This window comes from Cavia porcellus, unplaced genomic scaffold (genome assembly GCF_034190915.1).
Source record: "Cavia porcellus strain 051 isolate PalLab524CR breed Dunkin Hartley unplaced genomic scaffold, mCavPor4.1 scaffold_27, whole genome shotgun sequence".
Lineage (NCBI taxonomy): Eukaryota > Metazoa > Chordata > Mammalia > Rodentia > Caviidae > Cavia > Cavia porcellus.
Genome location: NW_026947510.1, coordinates 16,987,842 through 17,013,773, shown reverse-complemented (window position 1 = coordinate 17,013,773; position 25,932 = coordinate 16,987,842). Strand labels below are relative to the sequence as shown.

At 39.1% G+C, this 25,932-nt stretch overlaps 1 protein-coding gene across 1 annotated transcript in view; it reads right to left on the bottom strand.

Annotated features, from left to right (window-relative positions):
• Positions 1-25,932, bottom strand: part of Kiaa1217 (KIAA1217 ortholog) — a 728,606-nt gene that overhangs the window by 569,852 nt on the left and 132,822 nt on the right. The window contains exon 2 of the mRNA XM_063238539.1: positions 17,731-17,807. The gene's annotated coding sequence lies outside the window, so the exon portion shown is untranslated. The remainder of the gene's footprint in view (positions 1-17,730; positions 17,808-25,932) is intronic.

Here is a 25,932-nt window from a genome sequence, read left to right as displayed (position 1 = left end):
AATAACAGAGCATAATGGCCTAGAACCATATATCCCATTCCCCTCTCCCCCTTATCTCCCCGTCTCCCCGCCTCCCCGCTGCCCATTAGCAAATGGGAACCAGAAATCTGAGTGTCTCCTGGGAGGTTGACATAGCAAATAAGGGGGACTCCCTTCTACCATCTCTTTGAAGGCAAATATTTTTATTACTGTTTTGCTCTTTTCTGAAAAAAAAAATAACAGAGCATAAACAGATTGAAGTAAAAAAAAATGAACAGAGTTTCAGGAACCTGTGGAATAATATCCAATTACATAATGTATCTGAACTGAATAACAAAAGGAGAAATGAATAAAAAAGGGCAGGAAAAGTATTTGAAGAAATATTAGCCAGAGTTCCCAGGTTTGATTTTAAAATTCTGATGAATGGATCCCAAAAGATAAGCATATCCAAAGCAAGATAAATACAAGGAAAACTAACTGTAGGCATGTCATAGCTAAAAAGCGAAGGAAGGAGAAGACCTTGAAAATAATTACAGGAAAAGCACATAGGGAAATAATGACACAAACTATGGTAGACTCCTCAAGACAAAAAATTAGAGGCCAGAGAACAACAAAGTGCTGTCTTATAGTGCTGAATGAAAATGAGACCGTCAACCCAGTTCTAAATCTAGGAAAAGTACACCTTAAATGCAAGGATGACACATGTACATTTCAAGGCTAATAAAAGCTGTGAGAATGCAAGGATCTCTTAACGTTAAAGGGAAATGCTACCAGATAAAACTGCTTGGAAATTGACAGAAATATATTTCTGCCCCAGAGAAATGAAACAACAAAAATATGTGGGTAAATGTAAAAGACTTTTTCTTGATTGAGTGTCAATGACAATTGTCTGTTTAAAGTAAAATAATATCATCATAACATGAGCTAAATCGTATACATGAAGATAAAATAAATACAAAGAGAAATACAGAGGACAAAGAGAAACAAATACCTGAAACTGTAACGATGAAAGACAATTAATTTGTGAGCTGAGTAAGGCGAAGTGTGAGAGGGAAAAAGGAAGTGGAAGGAAATGTGAACCTGTACAAAATTCAGCTAAGGAAGCACTGACACGGTGTGTGACTATTATGTGTCCTAAAGCAACCACTGAAAACAATAAAACAGAACAGCTAAGAAATAAAGTGGAAAATTGTAAGTTTTTCAATTAACCCAAAAGAAGACAAAGGAATAACAAAAGAAGGGAAAATGGAAGTAACCAATTGGGGAGATGGGACACAAGACGTATCTTAATATAAAATTAACAACTAGTACATTAAATATGAGTTGATTGAATAATCCAGTTAAAAAGACATTTTTAGACTACATATATAATAAACATGCAGCAAAGATGGCATCTTCCAAATGAGCAGGATGCGTCTTTAATATGCAAATTTTATTGACAGTACAAGAGTTAGCAAGATGCCACAAGAACAGACAAGACTAGGAAGTTGACAAGGCTATTTTAAGATTAAAATCATCCTCGGGGCAAAAAAAAATGTTACTTGAAGAAATTTCATAAAGTAAAAAATATAATTTATTAGTAAGTCATAGCATGCCCAAATATAAACACAGTAATGACAGAACTTCAAAATATAGGAAGTTAAACTGGTAGAATTAAGGAAATAAATAGTAAACTGAAATTTTTATTATTATTACTGTTTAAGTAGTTAATACATTAAGTAGGTAAAGCTTTTGTAAAGATGCAAACTATTTGAAAAACTATCAATTTCACCAAATTGTCATTTACAAACTACTATCTCTAACAACCACATAATACATATTTCATGTTTCAATGGCATGTAAACTACTCATCAACACAGACCATATGCATGTAAGTTCAAAATATTTCAAAAGTTTGAAAACTGACACAGTGTATGAACAGACAAAAACAAGAGTTAAGTTTTAAGTTGGTAATGCTAAGATACAGAAAATATCCTAAATATTTGAAAAGATACAAACAGGCAATGCTCAAAACAAGGGTATATAAATGAATAAAAACCCATGAAAGATGCTCACCATCTCTAGTTATTAAAAAAATTAAGAGTACCAATGACATAAAATACACCTGTATTGAAATTTCACTAGTAAAGAAAACTGGCACAGCAAACAAATATTAAGGATGCAGAGCACCTGCAGGAATATAAAATGACCCCACCACCACAGAAAATTATTTATCAATTTATTGTAAAGTTATGCACTCATACTCTACAAGCCATGAGTAGGCACCAAAGAGGAACGAAAACATGTATCAACACTAAAACGGGTTGGAGATATAGACTAGCTATAATTATTACAACCCCAAATTGTACACAAGTCAAACATTCATCAAAGGCAAACTGTGATATAACTATGAAATGGAATAGTTCTCTGTGATCTCAAGAAACAAATGACCAATGTCACGGATTGATGAATCTCAAAAACATAATGCTGAGCAAAAGAAGCCAGACACACCGAGTATGTGCTGCATAGTTCAATTATACGAAGTTTTACCAGTAGAACTAGAAATCAGATCAGTGGTAGGGGCAGGAGAGATCGATGGCCTGAGAGCTCGCAAACAGGGACTTCCTGAGGAAGCAAATGTTCTGTAATTTGCTGTGGTTGATTACATAGACATAGACATTGGGCAAAACTCATTTAATTATACATTTTGAATGAGTGCTTTTTATCCTGTGTAAATTATACACTGCTAAAGATCATTAAAACTTTCCAAGCACGGACTGGTTTACAATTAGCAGAACTACTTTTGCACAAAAGTGCAAAATCTAGTTCCACACAAAAGTAATTTAAAAGTACTTATTATACCTAAAGAAATGCTGGGCAGTCCTGTGAGTCTCACTGGTGAGTCTGCAAACCAAGTCATAAGAAAAACGTCCATTGGGATGCTAAATGTGAAGCAGCATACTAAATATTGTGTCCAAATTTGAAACCCAGACAGATAATTCCAGATGCATAATTATAAGCATAATTAGCTATTCAAGAGTAGTACATATTATTTGACCAAAAATAACGTGGTATTGATAAAAGGGGGGAAATGCAAAGAGCAAGCCAAGAAAACTATCATCTTAATCTTATTCTCAGTATTGCTTCTGATGGTTACTAAACGAGGTTAAATCAATGTTATGCTCAAGTGCTTAAATCTAGTCCTTAGGTTTAATGTCAGCCTGATAAAATGAGTCTCAGAATTTAGTAAGGAGCTCTTGACACACAGACCCCTATATAAGACAAGTGGAAATATGTGTGAAGTACTCCTAAACAACGTGACATGTGATTGCATTCTGTGTTGAAAATGTAAAATTCTGCTAAAAATATTACAATGATTGTGCATTGATCTCTATTTATAGAGAAAAATCTTTCTTATGCAGAAAATCCTGATATATATCACAAATTTATAAGAATTATTGACATAAAGTCACAAAGATAACTATTATATGAGACGTAAGAAGTATTTGAACAGTCATTGAACATTAGTTCAGGATTTCAAAAAGTAAATCAAATCCAAGTCATGGGTAAAATTTCTTAGTTATTTTTAAACCTCTATTTATTTCATAAGGCAATCAAATCTCAAATGTCATCAAAGTCTGAAAAGGTAGGTTTTTATTTAAAAGAAACTAAGAAAATGTAGAATAAAAGGGATAATAAAAACGAATACATTTATAGCCAGATTATACCCCATACAAGGAAACTGCAGGACTGGTTTTTACTTACTGATAGAATTTTGTTTTCTTTCTATGACTGAATATTGAACCCTCAGGACAGAGATGTGAAACTCACATTCTTAAGATACAGATTCTAACTTATTCTAAAAGTTGCCCAGAGCTGTGCTTTTTATTTCTTTTTCTTTTATAACTCCTTGTTAGAAAGCATCAGTAATGAAAAAATTTCAAAGGAATGTGATTTAGAGATTAAATACTCCTTTTCCTCCAGCATTTATATAATCTCCGTTCTGCATTTATAGCTTGCCTTAAACATAAAACACTTATATAACACTTTACATTTTTTAGGAATACTTTATTTGACAAAGATCATTAAAATAATGTTGTTAGAGATTATTAGCGTTTTATCTTAATTTTTACTGTGGTTCAGAAGGGCTTAAGGATGTTGCTTAGGTAAGGAAGCCAGACAGTGGCAATGTCGAGTCTAAAATCTAGAACTCCTGACTTTTAATCTGTTTCCTTGTTCCCTTCTTACAAGTGGTTCTGCTGACTCAAACAACTGTGGACTGAAAATATTTGAAAAGAAAATAACGAACACTGGTCTGTACTGAACATATGGATTTCTTCTTGTTGTTACCTCCTACACAAGAGTAACAACAATTTCACATAGCATTCACGTGTGTGAGGTATCACCATAATGTAGAGGTGACACAAAGCGTATGGAAGTGCCCAGGTTACATGCATACCCTACGCCATCTCACAGAAGGGACCAGAGCACCTGAGATTTCATGACAGCTGGAGGTCCTGGAACCAGTCCCATGCAGATGTTAAGGGACCCTGTAAAGCTGCAAATATTTTAATGGGAAGATTTTCTACTAAAGGGTTTTCAATCTCTTACCTTATGAACAAGCTTATGAATAAGGTAGGGGAAAATGCATTCTCTACTGGTTCCTGCAGTCGGAGAATTTGACCCCAAAGTTCAAAGTGACCCAACATTTAATTATACGTTCCTATAAAAGTTAAAAAATAGGTACCTAATTCCCTGAATAACTACTAATGTATTATCAAACCCATTTTTAGGGAAAAGGAAAGAAATCCATTTAAAATACAATAAAGATCATCTCCTGAACGTTTTGTGTTTAGCCCATGCAGCCAAGCTTGATTCAAGTCAGCGGCTAAGAGCCTTCACCTCTGAGGACACACAGCTCTTCTCTCTGCTGCACCCTAGTGTCCATGTCGAAAATGAAATGCCTTTAGCAAGCCCAGCAGGTCCCTCTCCGTGATCCCCTCCTCGGAAAGGGCTTCTGCTTTGCTCTGACTGCTCCGCTCGTTCTGCGACTGCTTTTCCTAGTTTAATTCAGTTCTTGTCTTTCAGGACAGCTTTCACTGACAAGCAACTGACTGGTAGGGTCAGGGACAGATGTCACAGGTGACAAACCTTTTGAATGACCGTGAGACAAAAGGAATGCATTTTTAGGAAAAAGACGTTCTTTCCATTTTATCATTCACAAAGTGAGCAATAAGGAAATCAAGAAAAGAAGGCCACCAGAGTGCCACCTATAGAGTAGCAACAGCTGCAGCAAATAGCAGTACAAGTACCATTGCCAGTAAAGAATAGGCAAATGGTAACAAAAACTGACACCAGAATAATGATCTATCTACTAACAGTGGAAGACTCCTCTGCCGCTAAGCACTCAAAAGTTCATCTACAGCATCATACCCAGGGTGAATCAGAAACATATGTAAATATACTTCAAAGCATGAACAACATTTTGTATTTATGAAGTAATTTGGTCCCACCAATAATTCACTAAACATGGACACAACTGTCCCTATGTCAATGACCTGAAATACATTCCGTACTGGCTGAGTTATACAAACACACAACTTCAAACAGGACTGCAGCAGAGAGATAATTGGGAATAAAAGCAGGGGTGAAAAGTCTCGTCTTCATCCTTCTTCCATCATTAATTTAGCCAGTCACTAGCTGACCGCCATGTATCCCTGGTTCAACTGTGGGCGGCTCTGTTCTGTTCAGCTCCACAGATATTAATCAAGTACCTCTCAGCATTACAAACTGAAGATACAAAGATGAATGAGACTCTTTTCCTGGACTTAATGGAGGTCAAGTCTGCAAATGAGCCGGAGAGGAGAGTGTTGGTCATTCCTATTTGCTCCCTATGTTGTCTCCTTCTGACATTCTCTGGATGATGTCCCTCACTTTCATCACTGTCCCCTTTCCAAAATTTCAGCTTAGGTGCCTTACTGGAGAGATGTTGGTTAAAGGGCAGAAAGTTTCAGTTATGTAGACAAATAATTTCTAGAGATCTAATGAACAGCATGCTACCTAGGGTTAATCATATAGCATTATACAATCAAAATGAGCTAAGAGAGCTGATCTTAAGTGTTCTCACCACACACACACATGGTAATGATGTGAGGGGAGAGATGTTCATCAGCTTTGTCACAGTAATCATTTTGATATAGGAAATAATACAGGACTTTGAAGTGATATAAGGGAAATAATATAACTCTCAACCTGCTAGATGTCCAATATGCCAAGTTTGTGTTTCCCAAAATCAATGAATGACTATTAAGGAACAACAGAAGAGGAGGAAATATATATTGAGAGGGAGAGAGAGAGCTCCTGAGAGGCAGGAGGGTCCCCAAGTGGGTTGCTGAGGAGTCCACTCCTCAGAGGAAGTTTACAGAGTACAACCATGTGGGTACAACATGTGTTACAGCTATGATCAACCAATAAGATTACAAGTGTATTCCCTCCGGTAATATTGATCCAATGGGGAAGCAAGTTGCCTAGCAAGGGTACACAGAAAGAAAAGAACCTCTCAGGAGGGGATGGGTCTGAGGGACTTGGTCACTCACTGAAGTGACTGATGTCTAGCTACACTTTACTAGACGAGATCTTATCTTTTGCCTTGTCATTCTGTCTTTATCGTGAGGCCTGGTCTCCCACAGATGCGCCTCCGCCCGCAGTTATAATGAGTTGCCATTTCCTGCACTGACTCTCTTGGGGGTGCAGCCCTATCTGCCTGCCTATTAGTATTTCTATCTAACTCAGCTCTCTGCAATAATTTCACCGTATATGTGTGGTCAATTGAAAACTGGTGGTTAGCTTGAATACCAGCTGAACTAGTCAGTGTGGTGCTGAGTAAAGACGGCCCACCTTAGGACTGTTGCCAGCATAAAAAGGAGACCTGGAGAGGAAGAGTAGCATTGTGAGTTCTCTTAAGTGAGTGTTGTGGTTTGGAGCTGTTGATTCTCCTGGAGGAGTTAGTCATGTTGGTTTCCCTGATAGGAACTCAGCTGTCATCGGAGGAGCTCAGGACCTTGTTGCTGAGAACAGCTGTGATTCACTGTGGGGGAGCTCCGGTCCTTACTTTGAGCATCATTTCCTGGCTCTGGAGAGGAAGATGTGCACTGTTCCATCCCCAGAGAAATTTGTCATGCTGGTTTCCTGGCATGACCTCAGTTGTTACTGTCAGAGGAGCTCAGAACCTCACTGTCTCTGAGGATAGCTGTGCTACTTCTCAGGGGAGCCCTGGTCCTTATTTTAAGCATCACTTCTTGGCTCTAGGGCAGAACCCTCAGCCTGCTGGCACAGATCTTTCACCTGCTGGCATACACTTCCCAGTTTCCACCACTGAACTTTGGGCCTTCCCAGAGCAGATTGGTGAAACGGACTTGCACGAGTCATTGTCGTAGGCTCTAGGCCTCCAGTTGGACTCATGGGGGACACGGTCATGTGCTCTAGATTCATGCATGACATTGCTGTGGGATCCAGGCCCTCAGCTAGAGTCACCAGGTCTTTTTTTCTTTTTTTTTTTTTGTAACAACAAACTCAAATCATTTATTCCTAAATTCTAGGCATCTCCTATTTATTTACTTATTATTAGCCAGTGGTAGTTTGTTTTCTTTGATTGACTATATCATACTGACGACATTTGGTGCTCCCTCCAACCTACTAGATCACTTTGTGATTCAGAGATTTACATCATTTTTGCATTTCCTTTATGTTTGTGTATTTAGTTGTGATGAGCCTCTAGGATTTTGTTCTAAAATGAAATGTTGAGGGCCAGGAATAAGCTCAGCAGCATGAGCATCTACCTGGCAAACAAGAGGTCAGGTCGTGAGTTTGATCCCCAGGAACAAAACAACAACAACAACAACAACAACAAAACACCACAGCAAAGCTTTAAGGGGCTGAGGATTTAGCTCAGAGGCACAAGCACCTGCTTGGCAGGCGCGAGTTCGTGAGTTCAGTCCCCTGTACCAAAAAGAAAAAAAAAAAAAAATCCAAACAAAAGCTTAAACTGAATGTTACTCTGATAGTATATTTCTAGTGTCACACAGACTGATTCTTAAAATTTGAAGGATGTAGAGGCTTTGTTTTTTAAATGCAGTATCAATATTTGCTCATGTTTTCTAAATTCCTTATAAAATAAAGTTAAATCAGTCAGCATTTTTCTAAAATTATCTTTCCTCAAGTGCTTTCCTGTCTATTTCTCTAAGTTTTAGTGTTGGTAGACATGAGAAAGAAGTACTATGTTCTGTATATTATTTTAAAAATTCTAGAAATTTACTGTCCCAAACTTTCATAGTTCTGACATAAGACAAGAGAAGATACAGGTAGAAAGGGTACAAGAAAAATCACAAGTTTTAAAACTGCAACTTCGGCACACAAAAGTTACTCAAGCCTTTTTTCCCTTCCAGAAAATTCATGCAGAGAAAAAAAAAAAAAAAGGATCCCCTCCCTCAGGGCTTTATTTTTATTTTTTTGTTGTTTTCTGTTTCTGTTTTGGAACCAGGAACCCAATGCATGACCTTCTCTTGCTAGGCAGGCAACGTGCCACTGAGCTATGTCCCTGACCTCCCTCCCACCAAGGGCTTTAAAGCCTCAGCCCATGATTACTTTATGACTAGGCTAACGTTCTTCAACCCTGAATAGGCCATCCCCCTTCACCCCTAAAACGAGGCCTTTCCCTTTAAGTGCTGTCATTCCTACACATTTCCATCACCAAAACAGGTAACGCCATCTAGCTCAGGCCACAGGGCATCTCTGCATCTCTCTCTGGGTCCCTCCTCCATTTTCTTTGAGTGTGTACTTTTGAAACCACCTATGTCTCTTACTGATACATCTTGAAGATTCTTTTTCTTAAAGTCAGCAAATCTATGGATTCTTCTGAAATGGTTTGGGGAACCTCCTCAGACTCTGGTAACCGTTCTGAAGAATTCATAAATTTTCTCAGGAGAATTTGATGTTTTTATTTTGTGTAAGACAACTGTAGTTGAATTAATAGTTTAATTTGGCAGCCAAGAGTTTTACCACAGGGCCAGAGACATAGCTCAGCTGCATACGCTCCTGCCTGGCAAGTGCCAGGTCCTGAGTGCAATTCCCAATACAAAAAAAAGAAAAGTTTTACCAGAGTGACTGTTCTCTTACACAATGGAGATACAGGGTGCTCAAGAGGTCCCAGTCTAGGACAGGAAGTAAGAGTGGAGACCGCAGGCTCATTGTGGTGCTGAAAGGGGCCAGTCCAGAGACAGTCAAGGTAGGGAAGATGTGGATTACTCAGCTGTGACAAGTACAAATCTATGGTGGTGAAGAGTGGAGGGGACCCGGGTAAATGTGACCAGAGGCAGCCCAGGGAGCTGACTGGTGCACAGTGGACTGTTGGTGAGAAGGCTTCTGTCCACACATAGAAGCTGATTGACGTGAACTCCCAGATTCAGGTTTCCAGAACCTTGACTGCTTTTGTGCAAGGTTGAGCACTCATACAATCAGAGCAGCTTATGGCCCCAGAAGCTTTTGAAGGTAAGAGAATCCAGTGTCAGATAATCTCCCGGTTGGCTATATGAGAACTGGCACTTCTTTGTCCATCGCAGTCATCAGTAATATCCGAGTTGGCCCCAGGGGTGCCCATGTTGTTTGTGCTGTGGGAGTCTTTGCCCATGGTAAGGTGGCATCCAACAGCAGCCACCCCCTCTCTCCTGCCCTCACCTGTGCCAAACAGCCTTTGAAGTATGGGGTGAACCTTTGGTTCTGAAACAGAGCTTTCCTGACTCCTGCTCTGACTGACTGCTACAAAGTGACCTTCGTGTGCTGAGACTGACTAGAGCCTGGGAAGCCCATGCTGTACATTTTCTCTTCTTTTGCTCTGTAAGTGAGTTTGTGAAGGTTTCAGTCCACAATCAGCTGACTTCAAGGCAAGGTGGCATGGCTCAGGGGTAACACGCAGGGCAGCATAAGTCAACACAGGCAGCAAGAGCAAAAGGGGTCTCTCCCTTTAGTGTGTGAACGGATGTCCTACACTTTCTTTGTATTTGACTCTGTGGGTGACCATTATAAATAATACTATAAATTAGGTGTCCTGTATTGTTCTTGCAAATCCCTGACTATAACAATATGTATATATAGTAAAATATCATCTTGTTTACCTTAAATACATCCAATTTTTAAAAATACTTTGAAGTACCCTGTGAATTATAAAAGTCAAAGACTTCCTTTGGCTAGAGGAAGGAGAAATATCTCCTTCCTGAAAACAGCAGTGTAAGCCACCAAGGGAGAATAGAGAAGCGAGGTCAGACCAGTGTGAGAGCAGGAGAGGTGGCTGGGATGACTGTGCTTAAAGTAAAACTTTCAGGCACGCCGGGAGCAGTGAGCTCTGGAGTGATGACTAACCACAAAGCCCTGGGATTGTTAAGAGCCCTGGGCAGCCAGCAGGCGGCGATTCCCAACAACAGGATGCTAACACTCCTGCTGCGGAGGACAAACCCAAAGCCTGCCATGAAGGACAAATCTGCGGGAATAATTCCTCTGATTCCATCACGTGTCAACCCCAAGATAATTAGAGAAGTAACGGGAAAACCAAGAGATTATGCATTATAGTGGGTGAATGTTATTTTTCCCTGGCTACTGATGAGAAGAAGACTGCCCTACCTTTGAAAATAATTATGCTCTTGAGATTACTGAACTGACAGTGTATTTCAAGCTGAATTAGTTTAAAAGATAAAGAGGATACAAACTGAGCCTATAACCTGCCCACTTGCTACTCTGAAAAGGAGCAGGTCAGTTACAAGAAAGACAGTAGTCTTCTTTGCCTGTTACTGGCGAGTTTCCATGGTCAGACATCTGTGGGCATTCACAGAACAACCTTTTGAGCTTTGGTGTAATCAATAACATGTAAAAAATATATCAACCACATCCTATGTCATCAGAGAAGTGCAAATTAAAACAACGAAGATATACTACCACACACCTATTCAAACAGCCAAAATTCAAAATGCCAACACCACCAAATGCTCATGAGAATGTAGGCAAATAGGATTTCTCATGCATTACTGGTGGTAATGTAAAAAGGCACCGCTATTTTAGATAACAGCTTGCCTGCTGTTTACGAAACTAAATATACTTTTACCGTATGATCTGGCAATCTTACTCTTTAATATTTACCCAAAAGAGTTGAAAACTTATGGCCACATGAAAACCTGCACAAGGATGTTTAAAGCAACTCTACTTACAAGAGCCAAAACTTGGGAGCAACTAAGGTATCTTTCAGTAGGAGAATGGATAATCTATGATATATCCAGACAATGGAATATTACTGAGTGTTAAGGAAAAATGTGCTATCAACACATGAAAAGATATACGAGAAACTTAAAATATGTATGAGTAAGTGAAAGAAGCCAATCTGAAAAAGCTGTATTCTATGTAACTCCAACTATCCCATATTTTATAAACAGTGAAACTATGGAGACAGTTAAAGACCTATGGTTGCTAGGATTTAGTAGCAAGAGGAGCACAGAGGAAATTTAGGAGATGGAGAGTATTTCGTATGAAATTACAGTACTGCACACATTATTATACATTGGCCACATCTAAAGGGAGAGTACTAGACCAGAATTATGCAGCAAAATCTTGTCTCTCTCTCTCTCTCTCTATATATATATATATATATATATATAATTTTAAAAAGCTTTTTGCAATTGATTGTTGCATGCTGTGTGCAAAAGAAAAACATCCATAGACTTTTAAAAAACTTTCTTGTTTATTTTTTTAACCTTTTTTATTTTAAAGAGATTAAAAGAAAGCAAAACAGAGCAATCAAAATGATACAAGATTTCAAAAGGAAGGGGGGAAATGTATACACACACACACACACACATATATATATACATATATACATATGCACACACATACAAGATAGCTAAGATAATTGTACTGACTTTTTTCGAGCAGTTTTAAACTCAGCAAAACTGAGCAGCAAGTATAGTGATATCCCAGGTAGCCTCTTTCCCTCTTTAGGTGATTTTGCTGTTGGGCAAAGATCATAAGATGTGGGCTTGCACAAGACTTATGGGTGGTCTGAGTCAGTCACTCCCTGTGGTCTATTGATGTAATAAGAATCATGGTAAACATGAGCTATTTGAGGTTGCCTCTGGTAAAACATAGCATACTATTTTACAGTACACTTTTCTATATACAGAAGGAGTGTACTCAACAATAACAATAGTAGGTACATGGACTAACGTAATTGATTGTGTTTCACTTTTACATATCTGCAGCAGAATAGATTTACTTACACCAGAATGACTACAAACACATAATGCACTGTGTTGGATGCTGGAACAACTACAACACCCTTGAGCAACAGTCGCTTTTCAGCCCCATTACAGTCTTTTGGACCACTGTCATATAAGGAACCCATTCCTAACTGAAGCATCCTTGTGAAAGGCTGTACTATTTGGCTGGCTCTTGAAATGATCACAACTCAATATATCTGCATCGTTCTTTAATTCTTTTTTTTTTAATAGAGCATGACTGGAAGTAACTACTCCTATTATGCAAAACATTCTGGGTTAAAGAGGAAGTGAAATTCATTGTAAAAATGTAAGCGCTCCCACTATAATTAACAGTCACTTTGTCTCCTCATCTCTGCCCAAGATCATATGAATTATTTCCCAATTAATTGGTTCATTATGGCTTTGGCTACATTTTTTTTTATGTGTAATCCATTTTCAGAAGGAATCACATTTTTCATCCCGTATGGTACCTTACAAAGGGCGGTATTTATAAATATGCTTAAACTAGACATGCTGGTGCCCACGGTAATCTTAGCACTCTGGGAGGCTGAGGCAGATAGAGTGCAAGTTAAAGCCTAGCTTGGGCACCTAAGTGACTCCATGAGAACTTATCTCAAAAAAAAAAAAAAAAAAAAAAAAAAAAAGTAGGGCTGGGGATACAGCTCAGTGTAAAGGCCCTGGGCTCAATCCCCAGTAGTGAAAAGAAAAATGCTTAAAAAATGGTGAATAAAGATTTAAATCCAGCTTTTATTTCTGTTCAACTATTGCAACCTTTGGTTTCCCTATTGCAAAAAGTAACCAAATAATCCACAGACAAACACATATTAACAAAAAGGATAACAGTTGTTACCCAGTGCTGTGCCGAATAAAACATACCTCAAATGTAAGGGGATACTGAGTCATGCTTCCAAGCACTGTTAATTTAACAAACATGAAAAATAAACTGAGAACCTTGCACACTCTTCCACCATCCCCCATCAGCCACTGTGTCCTGTTTCCTTTTCTACCTTTCCCTTCCTCTACATAGGGTCTCCTTCTGAAGCATAATCTTTTCTTGGGGTGCTGTGTCTTGTTGTCACATAACCCCTGACAGCAATCTTCTGCGCTATACCAGGGCGTCGTTGGTCCATGGCGGTGTCTGCAGGTCAAGGGCTCAGGTTTGGCGTATCACAGTCTTCACCTGTTTACCGCCGTATGGGTGAGCATGTGAATGTGATTCACATTTTCCATGGATTACAGTATAAAAATACAGAACAGAAAAGCAAAAGCTCTGATCCTACTGAGAATAAGCTTAGACTGTTTTACAAAACAGCATGTTTCTAGCTTCACTTGAACCCGCCTTGAAAATAACATGTTTAATTATGGGGAAATAACAAAATTGAAGAACACATCCTGAAATTAAAACTAGTTCACTGAAGATTATACGGGAAATGCCATTAGGGATTTGATTTTTTTCTTTATGAAAATAGAAATCGCTTGGAACACTTAAATCTATTTTTCAATTTTCCTGCATTTGACTTTTTACATTTTCAAGAATGCTTTCTGTGCAAAAATAGAGAACAGTCTGTAGTTCTGTTTTACCAAATTTCAAACAAGAATCTGCTATATGCAGATACATATCTGACTACTTTTGTTAAAGACTTGTAATTAACTATAGTATCAAGGTGGAGGTTCAAGTACAGTCAGTATATTTGAACCCAGAGCTGCTAACGAGGCTCATTTGGGCACCACACTAAGAAAGACTGAAGGTAAGAGACTTAGTATTGGTGTGTATGGGCTTAATACTCTGCCAATAGTAAGTGCTTTTAGCATAATCTCATACAAAGAAACAGCATTGAATACTCCATTATCTTCTGAGGCTATGCATTCGCAAAGTTGAAAAATATATGAAAAAGTACATTCATATCTTTCTGACCAGGAACTCACAAAGCTAACAATCAGGGTTTTTTATACGTTTTCACTGTTCATAAATTTATTCAAAGCTTTAACTTTGATGATGCTGCTAAAAGAAAAATTCTTTAGATCAGTTAAATTTAGAGTTTAATATAAGCAAAGAAGAAGAAAACAAAGCAAAACAGGACTTGTGAATTGAATAATTTCTAGAACCAGAGCAGTTTCTGAGAAGTCAGGTCAACAATGCTATTGAAAGAACGTATAGAAAAACGGAAGCCAGGCGTACATAGAAAACAAGTTAATTGGCTACCACTTAGTCAATCAACCAGTCAGTTGCTAACAATTTAGTTAATTGGTTACAGGGCCTCCTGCAACCAAAGTACAGTTACCGTAATTAAACTCCTCTTAAATGGGCTTGGTCTGTTGGGCCCACTGTAGATTTCCAATTGACAAGCATAGTTTCCCACAAATTAAAAAATGTCAAAATTTATAAGAAGATAATCAGGGAATCCAAGCTTTGGGTAGCAAATCCATGAGGGATTGAGAGGTCCCTTTGCACATTTAGCATTTTTGATGAGTAGCAGACAAAATTTTATCAATGTCGAGCATTTTAGTACTCTAACATCAGTCTTACATAAAACAATTTTATCAATTAGATTTTTGAAAAATTTCTTATCCACCGTGAATCCCTTCCCAGCAATTTAGGGAAATGAAAGTGATTTACGAAATTAGGCAGAGACATATATTATGTTGTTTGCCATCACTTCCCCAAAGCACTGTGGTTGCAAAGCGGCATAAATATTTAGAACGTGCTCAGGATGGTTTATTTCTGTCTTTGGCAATTTATTACTTTACCAGAGACAGATTACTAAGATTTATTCTAAAAATCACTAATTGTTTTTAGATTATACACTAATATATTCATTTCATAATCATAAGTGAAAGAATGCATACAAATGTTCAAAGTGAAATCAGCTTCTGTAATGAGGCTGAGGTTCCACTAACCTGTTTTTAGGATACCTGCCAATGATCTAAGGACCGCCAACCAGGACCTACCCCTCAAATATCTCATTACTTCCTAAAAATGTCACATTGGGGACCAAGCTTGTAACAGATGGACTTTTGAGGAGAGAGTCAACATGGAAATCATAACAATATCATTCCTACTGTGCTCTCTCCTCAAACCTCTAGTTGTCCCTTCCCAACCCCTCTTTTAACTGAAGACCCTGCTTCTTCTTCCTCCAAGGAAATAGATCCTTTAGACAATGTCATCAAGCACCTGCTAAGTAAGCACTAACCAGGAGCAATGAGCCAGGCTCTCTGCTGGAGAACCAGCCACTGTGCATGTGGTCCCCTTGTCTCTTATCTAATGTAATTTATTGTATCATTTTCTCCCTGTACTGGATTTTTCCCAAGAGCATATCATTGGGAGGATTATCACCCATAATCCTTCACTCCTGAAAGGTTGAGCAGGAGAAACTATGAATTCAAGGCCATCCTGAGCCTCATAGCAAAACCTGCCTCAAAAACCAAAACAAAATAAAACAAAAAACCCAAAGAAACAAAAAAAATGAAAGCCAAGAGAGTGCAAATACGCCACTTTTTCTCATTTTGAAAATAAGCATTTCTTACCCCTGACTCCCCCTCCAGCTAACTCCCTTTTCTCTGCTCAAATTTATAGGGAAACTGATCAAAAGTGACCACTAAATGCTAGTGTGCCCCAGGCTGTGTCACATGACTTACTCGTCTTTAACCACCCTGAGTCCCTCACTCAGATGTACTTAATCTGTGTGCAAATATGATTCATCTGGGGAGGCTTTAAATAAAATACCAGAGCATGGAACCCACCTCTTCCAATTTAAGAATTTCTAAACTGAAGATGTGCATTGGTGGAAAATCGTTCCCTCCCATGATCACATCCAGCCTCAGCCATGAAAACCATCTAAGAACTGAGAACTTTAAATGTGTCTTCGTCACAGAACTTGCCCTTGACCTCCAGACTTTAATACTCAACTACCCACTTGATTTCTACATTTGGATGTCAAAAAAAGTTTTAGACTTCCCAGATCTAAAATACAGTTCCTAATTCTGCCCTCTCTAAAGTTGTTTTTTAATCTCTCTGCCAAGAAATGACAAGACCATCCTTCAGTTGTTCAAGCCAAAGACTTTGGAGTTATCAAGTCACTTTTCACTCATACCCCATGTCCAATCTGGGTATCAGATCTACTTCCAAAGTAGTTCAAGAGAACCTGTCACTGCTATACCTTTGCTACTAACAAACCCCTCATCATTTTTCCTCCAATGGATGCACTTGCTTGCTCCTTCTGTTAATTCACTGCCCAAATATTATCCACTCAGTGATGCTTTCTCTGACTGCCCCAAGTAAAATAGCACTGTATCACAGCATACCTTATTGTCCTTTCTAACTTTATTTTACTCCACTGCATTTATTGCTAACTGACATACCACAATTTTCACTTTCTTTGCAGTGTTGGGGATTGAACCCAAGACATTGAGCATACACACAAGCACTCTACTACTAAGCTATCCGCCTTCCTCCATTTGTTTATTGATTCTGTGTCTCCCTTAGAATACAGGCTCAAGAGAGCCCTGCATCTGAAATAAACCTGTAACATGAACAGAACAATTGGTAACCAAGTGTTTGCTGAGTGAATGACTGAGTTTTAGTATCTTGGTGCATAAATCTGTTTGTCAATAAAATCACAGAAATGAATCAAGAGGAACACAGTCTGATCACTTGAAGAAGGGCTGGCTAAGACTGTGGTTAAATGTCACTACATAGTAATGTCCTCTTGTTTGACAGCACACTTTAAAACACCTTTTGGTGCATGAGTAGACCTCCTGCAAAGAGCAGGGAGTGAAGAGCATGTTATTTTAATATACAACACCTTATCTTTCCATGAGCAGATTCGATGTCTCATGCTAAGTTGATTCTCTTGTTTTAGAGCCTTCCTACTGGGAAAACAGCAGAGAGTCCATGTGCCTCTTGATGGTGACAACACACATCTGTGTTACCAGTAACTTCTCTGCATGGGCTGTTGGCCTGGTTGAACTGTATGTTCTGGGCAATCTGGCTCCCACAGAGGCTCCATGGGAGCTTGACAAGAAACAGTGGAAAGCTGATGAGTTTGTGTGGCTGCAAACCAAGATTTTTCAGTGTCTGTGACCCCTCTGCCACGAGCATTCACATTGCTATATGAATCTTTTATGTACCTGTATTTATATATGACAAAACAGATGCTAGTCCCATAAGACGACAGATTCTTAAAAGCCTATTTTATATTCAAGTGTCAATTTATATCTAATGTTAGAGCTTATAAGAGTGAACATTTATTATGAAGCTATCAAAGAGAATTAGCTTCCTGATTTTTAAAGACACAATTGTGCCTATCTGACACAGCCAGAGATGCATGGCCCACGGAAACCTATAAATATTCTCCTAGGGAAGCTGTAATTACTTAAAGCAAAAATATATTAACTTCTCAGGATCCCGACAGACACATTGTTCATATAAACATGTCGATTATGGAGTTGTCTCACTCACCCCACAGTCAATATTTCCTGCTGCAGAAAGCATTGTGTTCATCGGAGACATTAAGCCAAGTGTCCAAGGGAACAATCCTAGAAAAATTAAAAATAATAAATAGACATCTAATTAGGAGGGCATATAAAAACACAGTCTTCTTGCAGCTATAAAAGGTTATATGAAATTAAACTTAACAATTAAACAGGATGTAGTCATCTGTCTGGGGCTTCTCAGGCACTCTGGTTTCATTCTGCTATGGGAAGGCCAGGTTGTGCCCTGCCCTGCAGGTGAACATCTTGTTGAAGTCTTACAAACCTCAAAATCACCTCAAGAAGAAAATAAGACACTGTCCATTTGTCAGCCAAAATAAAAGCAGCTAGTGGCCCAGGAGCTTAAAACTATAAAGCCTGATAGCTGAAAGGGACCCAAGAGAAGGTCAAGTCACAGTCCCTCATCCCACTGTCTTTAAAACAGAGAACACAGGGCTGGAGGTTTAGCTCAGCGGCATAAGCGCCTGCCTTGGAAGCAGGCTGTCGTGAGTTCGATCCCCGGTACTGATAAAAAGGAAAAAGACAAAAAAAAAAAACAAAAAAAAAAAAAAAAAAAACAGAGAACACTTAGTGGTTAAAAGACTGGCAGGATCAAATCACTTAGCTGCAGAGTGAGGCTCTTTTCCACAAGGAGAGTCCCCATAAGCCAGTACTCCTTCTACTGTGCTGGCCTCCAGTCACTCAAACCACATCTGTCTTAACTCAACCTTCATTGCCATTATCAACTACAGTTGTAGAATTTCATGGTGGTCTCACCACTGAGCATATATTCACTGCTACTGGCATACAGGTAAAACTTTCATAGTAAAGAGGAAAAAGCATGGAATCATAGATTCCAGTTCAGTGCCATAGATGGCTTTCCAAAGAAGCAGAATGGCTGAGGACAGGAGGGGAAGGGCAGGGAATGGTTAGGGATGGGGTGTCCAGGAGGAAAGAGCTCCACTCAGCAACACGGACCCACAGCATGATCATAAAGCACCTTACATACCCGCTACTGCACCTTATATAATCGGAGGTATATTTTCATGGAGAAGACTTACTAGAAAAAGATTTTTAAAAATAGTATTTCAAATGGAAACCAGACACTTTTTCTTGGGTATCCTAGAACTCAACCAGTCAAGCTTGTGAATGTTTATATTCTTTACACAGAAAATAATTACTCCTTCATAATATTTTCCCAAGCAACGTTATCTCCTCTGCTACTGGCTCCCTTCCTATTACACTCCTCTCTCCTTCCCCTCTTGCTTCTATAAAGACAGAAAATCACTCTCTTTTTCTCCCCCCCCCTTCCTCTTTCTCTACCTCCCTTTTTGTTTCCCTCTCTGTCTCTGTTTCTTGTTCTCTGTGGTCTGTCTGTCTATCTCTGTCCTGGTTATTTTAATAATGGCCAATTGAGAGGCCAAAGATAAAACCAAGATGCTTTAGTAAACACTAGCTTTTCCTGATTCTGCTTGTATATTAGCATCAACTTTAGAGCTTTGGAAAAGGTATGATTCTTAGACTCCACCCCTAGATTTAATTGGTCTGGAGAGGGAACTGAGCATCTGATATTTTTAAAGATCTCCAAATGACAACATCAGTGTCCAATTTTTTGGTTTGCCTGGGACACAGTGAATGAAGAGGAACTGCCTTGGGCTGCATATAAAATATTTAATATAGTTAATCTGTAGAGGTATCGAAACTTCCTTTTTAAATATTACAACACTGGGCGGCCCAACCTGCAACCTGCAGGTTGGACATGCTTGTAATTAGGAAATGTAAGGAAAGACTGTGGAATCATAAAGGATGTGAACTAGACCCCAAAATAATAGAATTTTAGATTGGAAGATACAGTATGTCAGAGATATTTAGGATACTCTTTGCCAGAATGGTGAGAAGACTAAAATCTAGGGATATTAAACTCACAGGGCACACTAGATGCAGAAGTAAGATTCTGGTCAAATGGCCTTGTAAACTAAATCATGCTGGGATATCTAAGACAGACAGAGATAATTTAGGACTTAAAAAGAAGCAACAGCTTTCTTCAGAAAATACAGAATATATGATAACCGAAAACACTGTAATACCATCCAAGGACAGATTACAAGACAAATCCATGATGACTCATAGAAGAATCATAAACGCTGGTGGCTCAAAGAATCATAGCTAATAGATGAACATCAAGGTGAAAACAAAACAGTGTCTTGGTTAATATTAAGCAAATCCGGGTTGGGCAAAACATATAATGATCCTATAAAACATTGCATATATTCTTATCATGTGAGAGAAATGAGTATTAGGTATGCTTTGCCTTGTAAGGAATAATGCTTGGGTATATACTGAATGCTCAAACAGAGATCAGTGCTGGATTATACCGCTGATGCTACGATGCCAAAGCAAACTGAACTGGGCTGAGATGGGCTGTGTAACTGGAAGGCCTTATTATCCTACTGCATGTATATTCACATGTTATTTCCTTACCATGATGAGAGGTTAAAATTCTATGATCTGCATTTACCTAAGGCAAATGGTCCTTTCTTCAATTCTGAGTAGTAAGGGGTTGGAGGATAGACAGCCAGACACAATGACAGATAGAATGGTCAGAGGGTCATGAAGATGATCACAATGAGGCTCTTTTTGTTTTTCTTTCAACCACACTCACATAGGACCATCTTAGGAACACACAGTGTCTTGTACTGTCATACAACAACTCAAGTACTAAGTCCATTCAACTGACTATGACTAATTTCCCATCTTAAAATAGAGTTTAATACCTAACTTACAAGTAAGGTACAATGCAACATGTTCAATCTCACACACACACACACACACACACACACACACACACACACACACAACACACACACAAATGTTTTGTTTTTAAAGAGGATAAAACAGAATAAGAACAATCAAAACAAAGCAGTGTAAAAGATACAGGACTTCAAAACATTACAAAATCAACAATAGTTACCATAATGCCTTTTGATGTCTTCAAAATAGTTGCAGATAACTTGGGACATAGTAAAAATCAAACAGAACAGAATAGAATAGAAACAATAAAAACAAAATAATCAGTGCAATAAAGGATTTCAAAACAAGCCAATAGTAAATCCAAAGTTGCTATCATAATATATCTTGCTACTTTTGAAATAGCTTTTTCTGCCATTGGGTTTAACAGAATCAAACAAAACAAGGGAGAATAAAACCCAACCCAACAAAACAATGGAAATGATATTAAGACCTCAAAACAAGACCACAGGAAATCAACAACGGTTGTAACCCTCAGAAGGGAGATACCCCCCCCTAGATACCACACTGCATACCTCTGTCCTCTGAACCTATGATCAGACCGCTGGCCCCAGACCTGCAGTGTTAGTGAAATATCAAAGCACCACAAGCTTCCAATTGTATTTCAGCTCCATAACTATCATCACAGCCTGTGTTTCTTTGGATAAGCTGGTTGCTTATGGGGTGGAAAAGCAGGCAGCAGACGGGTTTTGGTACTTCTGGTTTGCCAGCCCATGATGCACCAGAAGGGGCTGGGGTCCGGTTGTTCCCAGACGGGCGGCAGCTCATGTGTGTCGCCGGTTCCCAGACTGGGCTAGTTTGCTGGTGCAGCCACTGTTCTCTCTCTCCCTGCAGTCCTTCGATGCTATACAGTAATGCTTCAGCTAGCATCTCCACAGAAAAGGTATCACTCAAATACTCATTTTAAATAAATGTTATTTCTTTGAATCATGTTTCAGAGAAATAATTTTAATTAAATTACTGATAAAGAGTTAATAATGACTCTGAGTTTTTAAAAGTGTATACATACTAGACACAGTTAGATTTTCTCTTGAAAAGATAAAATTAAGAGTATGAGTAGCAGCGGGCCAGGGACACGGCTCAGCAGCACAGCACTTGCCTGGCAAGTACAAGGTCATGAGTTCAATTCCCAATACCAAACCAAACAAAACAAAAACCCAAAAAGTATGTAGAGCAATTATTTTATATAAAAGTTGCATACTCTCAAAGGATCTTAATGACAGAAAGTTATTTGTTCATATAATTAATGATCCCAGATTACTGACCTTACCTGGTTCTGATCCTTAGTTTTCCTCCCAGAATATCCTGCTTCTAATTTGGATCTTAAGTTTTAAATAGTTTCTAGCTAGCTCGTGCCTATATATTTCTAACTGAAGAAAATACATGTTTTTTTATTCACAGACTTTTGTCACTTACTGGCACTTTATTTCAGTCTGTTTACTTGTCTACCCTGAGTTTATTTCATTCTGAAAATATTTGAAATCTAGCCCCCAGAGGGGTGAGCTGCCACTTCAGGGTAGATGTTTTTCCTAGTGAACAATGAGTGTCAATCAATGACAAACTCCAGGAAGAACAATAGAGAATACAGCTTCATTTCTCTAACAATTCTAAAAATTAAATTCGTATAAGTTGTATAAATGTCTCCCACTGAGAACTGTCATTAGAAGTTACTGTAACTCTTTAGTTGGATTGCTTTTCTGAAAAGTTGTATTTTCACAAACCTTGTGTAGCAAAGAACTCTGAGCCCTCAAAAAGGCTTGGGCTACTGATCAATGCAAAATGGAATTGAAAAGAGAAAAGCCAGGTAAAACATACAATTAATTAACTTATTAATCCCTTCCCTTAATATGAAGAGGTATTTTGCATGGGAGAATGAAGCAGAGGGAGGAACCACTGTCAGGCTTCACTGTGATTGGCTCCAGATGGAGGGGGTGGAGCCTGAGAGCTAAAGTCCTCATCTCTTCTACTTGGGAGTTAATGAAAGGGAACCTTCTGCAGATACTCAAAACCTGAGCTTGGTGAAATCCCAGCAGTAATAAGCACTAGACCAGGATCCCACACTACAGAAGAATGAAAACTTCAATGATTTAGGACATATGATCTTTTCAGGGGGCGACAAAAGTCCAGAAGTATTTCACATTCATTTGCATCAGATCCCTGGACTCCATGAAAACAATAGAAGAGGAAAGTGTATTTGTGGTTGCATTTCCAGCCAAGTGGTCCTGGTCACTTATTTACTCTCACTGATCCCTGGTTCTCAGATACGCCACTGGGACAGCAAGAGCTGCAGAAGACAGCTATGTGAAAGTAGCTGTCCTAAACTCAGTCAGCTTAGGGTACTCATGACATGGTGTAGAGGACTGCCCAGGAGCCAGACTGCCCGAGTGCAAAGCTCAGCCAAATGCTGCCACTTGGGTGGAAGACTTCAGCCTTCTCACAAAATACAGATTTCAGTATTACCTCATAGAGATGTCACAAGAACTAAGTGAAATTCTTGTATGTAAAATAAGTACCCTGCCAAGCACTGAGTAAGCAATAAATAAGCCCTAGACAGTAATGGGCTGAGTCCTTGCTATGCTGCCCATTGTCATCTGCTGGTCCTTAAACATTTAATCATTTACTGCTGTTTCTTTTGGTGTGTGTTTGCTGACAGGAGGGGAAGGCAGAGAGTCATGACGGCTTAACTCAATATCTCATGCCTTTGCTAAGATTTCTTGAGGCAAAGAAAATCTGAAATATAAAAATATGGAATTTGAAATTCAAAATCTTCAAACCCTAGGAAATTACCATTTCCATGGCTAAGCAGTGAGCAGCAAAAACAGAATCAGGAAAATAGAGGACAAATTCTGGAGATTCTTCTACCCCAGGACACATTTCTATGCCCAGATTTAGTCACTATCTAACTCTCAGCCCCTCCACTCAAGGTGTGTGAGCCTCTTCACTGCACGGAAGGTGGTTAATGGGAACAAATTCCACAGAAAACCAACCCAGCAGTGCAGACACGCTGGACTATATTTAAGAATTAATTCTTCAGAAGTGCCAGGCAACAACAAAATAGTGACAAAACCCATTTCATTGAAAGGCAAATGACACAAACTTACTGGAAACAGTATCCACAAAAACATTCTATAAGCTCTTAAATAATGAAACTAGTCATCTGAATCCTTGGCGACATGGTGTTCATCTTATTTATAAGAGACATTAATGGTGATCTTTTTTTGGTAACTATACTAAACATAGTTTGATGTTGCTACCAATATGGTAACCATAACTCACACTGTTCTCTCACTGCTAGAAATCATATGAGAAGGTCAACTGGGGAGAACGACATCACAGACCTAAACATATCTGTGTTCCAGCCCTAAACTGTCTGCAAAGATCAGGTCTTTATTTCCAGTAGCAACACGTTACTTACCTCACGACTGATCGAGACATGCCAGTGTGTGAAGTCAGGCAGCCAAAACTCCCAGCTCCTCTGACCCTGGCCTTTTGTGGTTGATACCACTGCAGCTCAGAGAGCACAAATAAGTTGTCGGAGGTCACATAGCTAGCAAGGAGCAGCCACCACCTACTTGAAACCAAGTCAGCTGATCAGGTCTAGAGCCCCTTTTACAGGACACCTCATACTGCAGCAGGCCTAATATGTTATTCCAGTGAATAACAGGCTCATAGTGCCGAATGTGACTCACTTTTCTCCCAAGACATATGCCATCTTCCCACTAAGGAAGAGTCATCTCTTCCCCATTTAGCCACTGGACCACTTTGTAACAGCAAGGTGGCTATACTGCTTTTTCAAAATATATGAGACTTATTCTAAAAACAACACCTCATGTTCACACATTACATTGCAAATGTATGTACCCTGGAATGAAAATACATTTAACAAAAGAAAAAAAATTGGGCTTATCATTGCTTAAGCAAAATTTGTGTTTTTGCAAAATTATTTATTATAGCAGAGAATCTTCCATTTCAATGACAAGGCTGCCTGAAGCCATGTTTAATATTCATTCACTTTTATTCAGGCAGAAAATTGACATTAGAAGAGGCCTATTTTTATAAAGACAGTCTAGTTTTTCCACAGGGAAGATCCTCTTTCAACTATTATTCAAAAATATGCACAGAAAGTATAGCCTCAACTTGTGATATCAAGTGATAACTTTTTATTAACTATTGCATCCAGTAAAAGGATTTTTGCAGACATCCCAAGAGGACAGAAGAGCTGAGAACTGGGAAACTTGGCTAATCAGGACAGGCAGCTCAGACCCTGCCTCATGTCCTAGTCGTAGGTCATCAGAGAAATGAAGACTCTTCTCCCTCGGTAAATTGACAGCCATTTATTTGTTCAATATCTAGGCTTCAGATGTTGGAAAAATGTCAGCCTTGAAAAGGAACATGGAACTAACCACTGTATCTTGACCCAGGCTGTCTGCCAGGAGAATCTTGGTTTTGGTAACAGATGGGGAAAAAATTTGTTTAATTAAAAAATTTTTAAAAATCTCCACACAGCTTTACAGGCAAGGACAGAGATTTAACAAATCCATTCCTTTCCCATTTCTTCTCAAGCCTGAGCCACAGTGTGAGCAATCAACTGAGGGTCACTGTGCCTCTGGGTCAGGGGAAGCTTTGCCCAGGCTCTGCTCAGCCTGTCTGCTGGTCCATCTTCCAATCTCTCATGCCAAGACTGGCTTAACTGAGCAGCAGTACATCTGTGCTGCTTTCTTGGCAACAAAGAAAAACATGTGGTCAGGAGTTATGTCATGGGTGGAGAAAGGGCAGGAAGCAAGAGGACAGCACAAAGGTTTGAACCAACAGGAAAGAAAGCAACACATGGAAGACAGTCCTGCAGCTGTGCCAAGGACAAGGCCTGGCTGGTGCCAGCCTCACTCCCCTGGCGTCTGCAATAACCAGTGCTTCTGGGTCTACAGATGTGCAAGGCTTGAAAACTGTGCTGCCAAGCCAGGAGCACTGCGAGCACAGGCAGGTGAGGGACACATCAGGGAACCTTGGCTGGCACCTTGCTTGGAAGCTCAGGAAGCGGAGTGAAGCCCAGAGCAAGCGCGCAGCCACCCCAGAAGACGGGAAAGATTAGTACCAAGCTCTTGACCTGGGTGCTCCACTTCAGGGAGAGCATTCTTCACACTCTGAAATCATACCAGGTGGGAAATACTATGTCTTTATCTAGAAAAGAAACTTACTAAAATATAAAATTTCCTGTTACCAAGTTTTCATCTTTTTTAGTGCTTTTTAATCAATCCAATAGACTTATCCAGACCCAACTGGGAATTTTCCTTGATGCCTGATCACTTTGAAACATAATATTATAATACTTGTTTGGCAAATAAGCAACATTATGGAGATAGGAAGATTCAGTATCAGGAAGGAA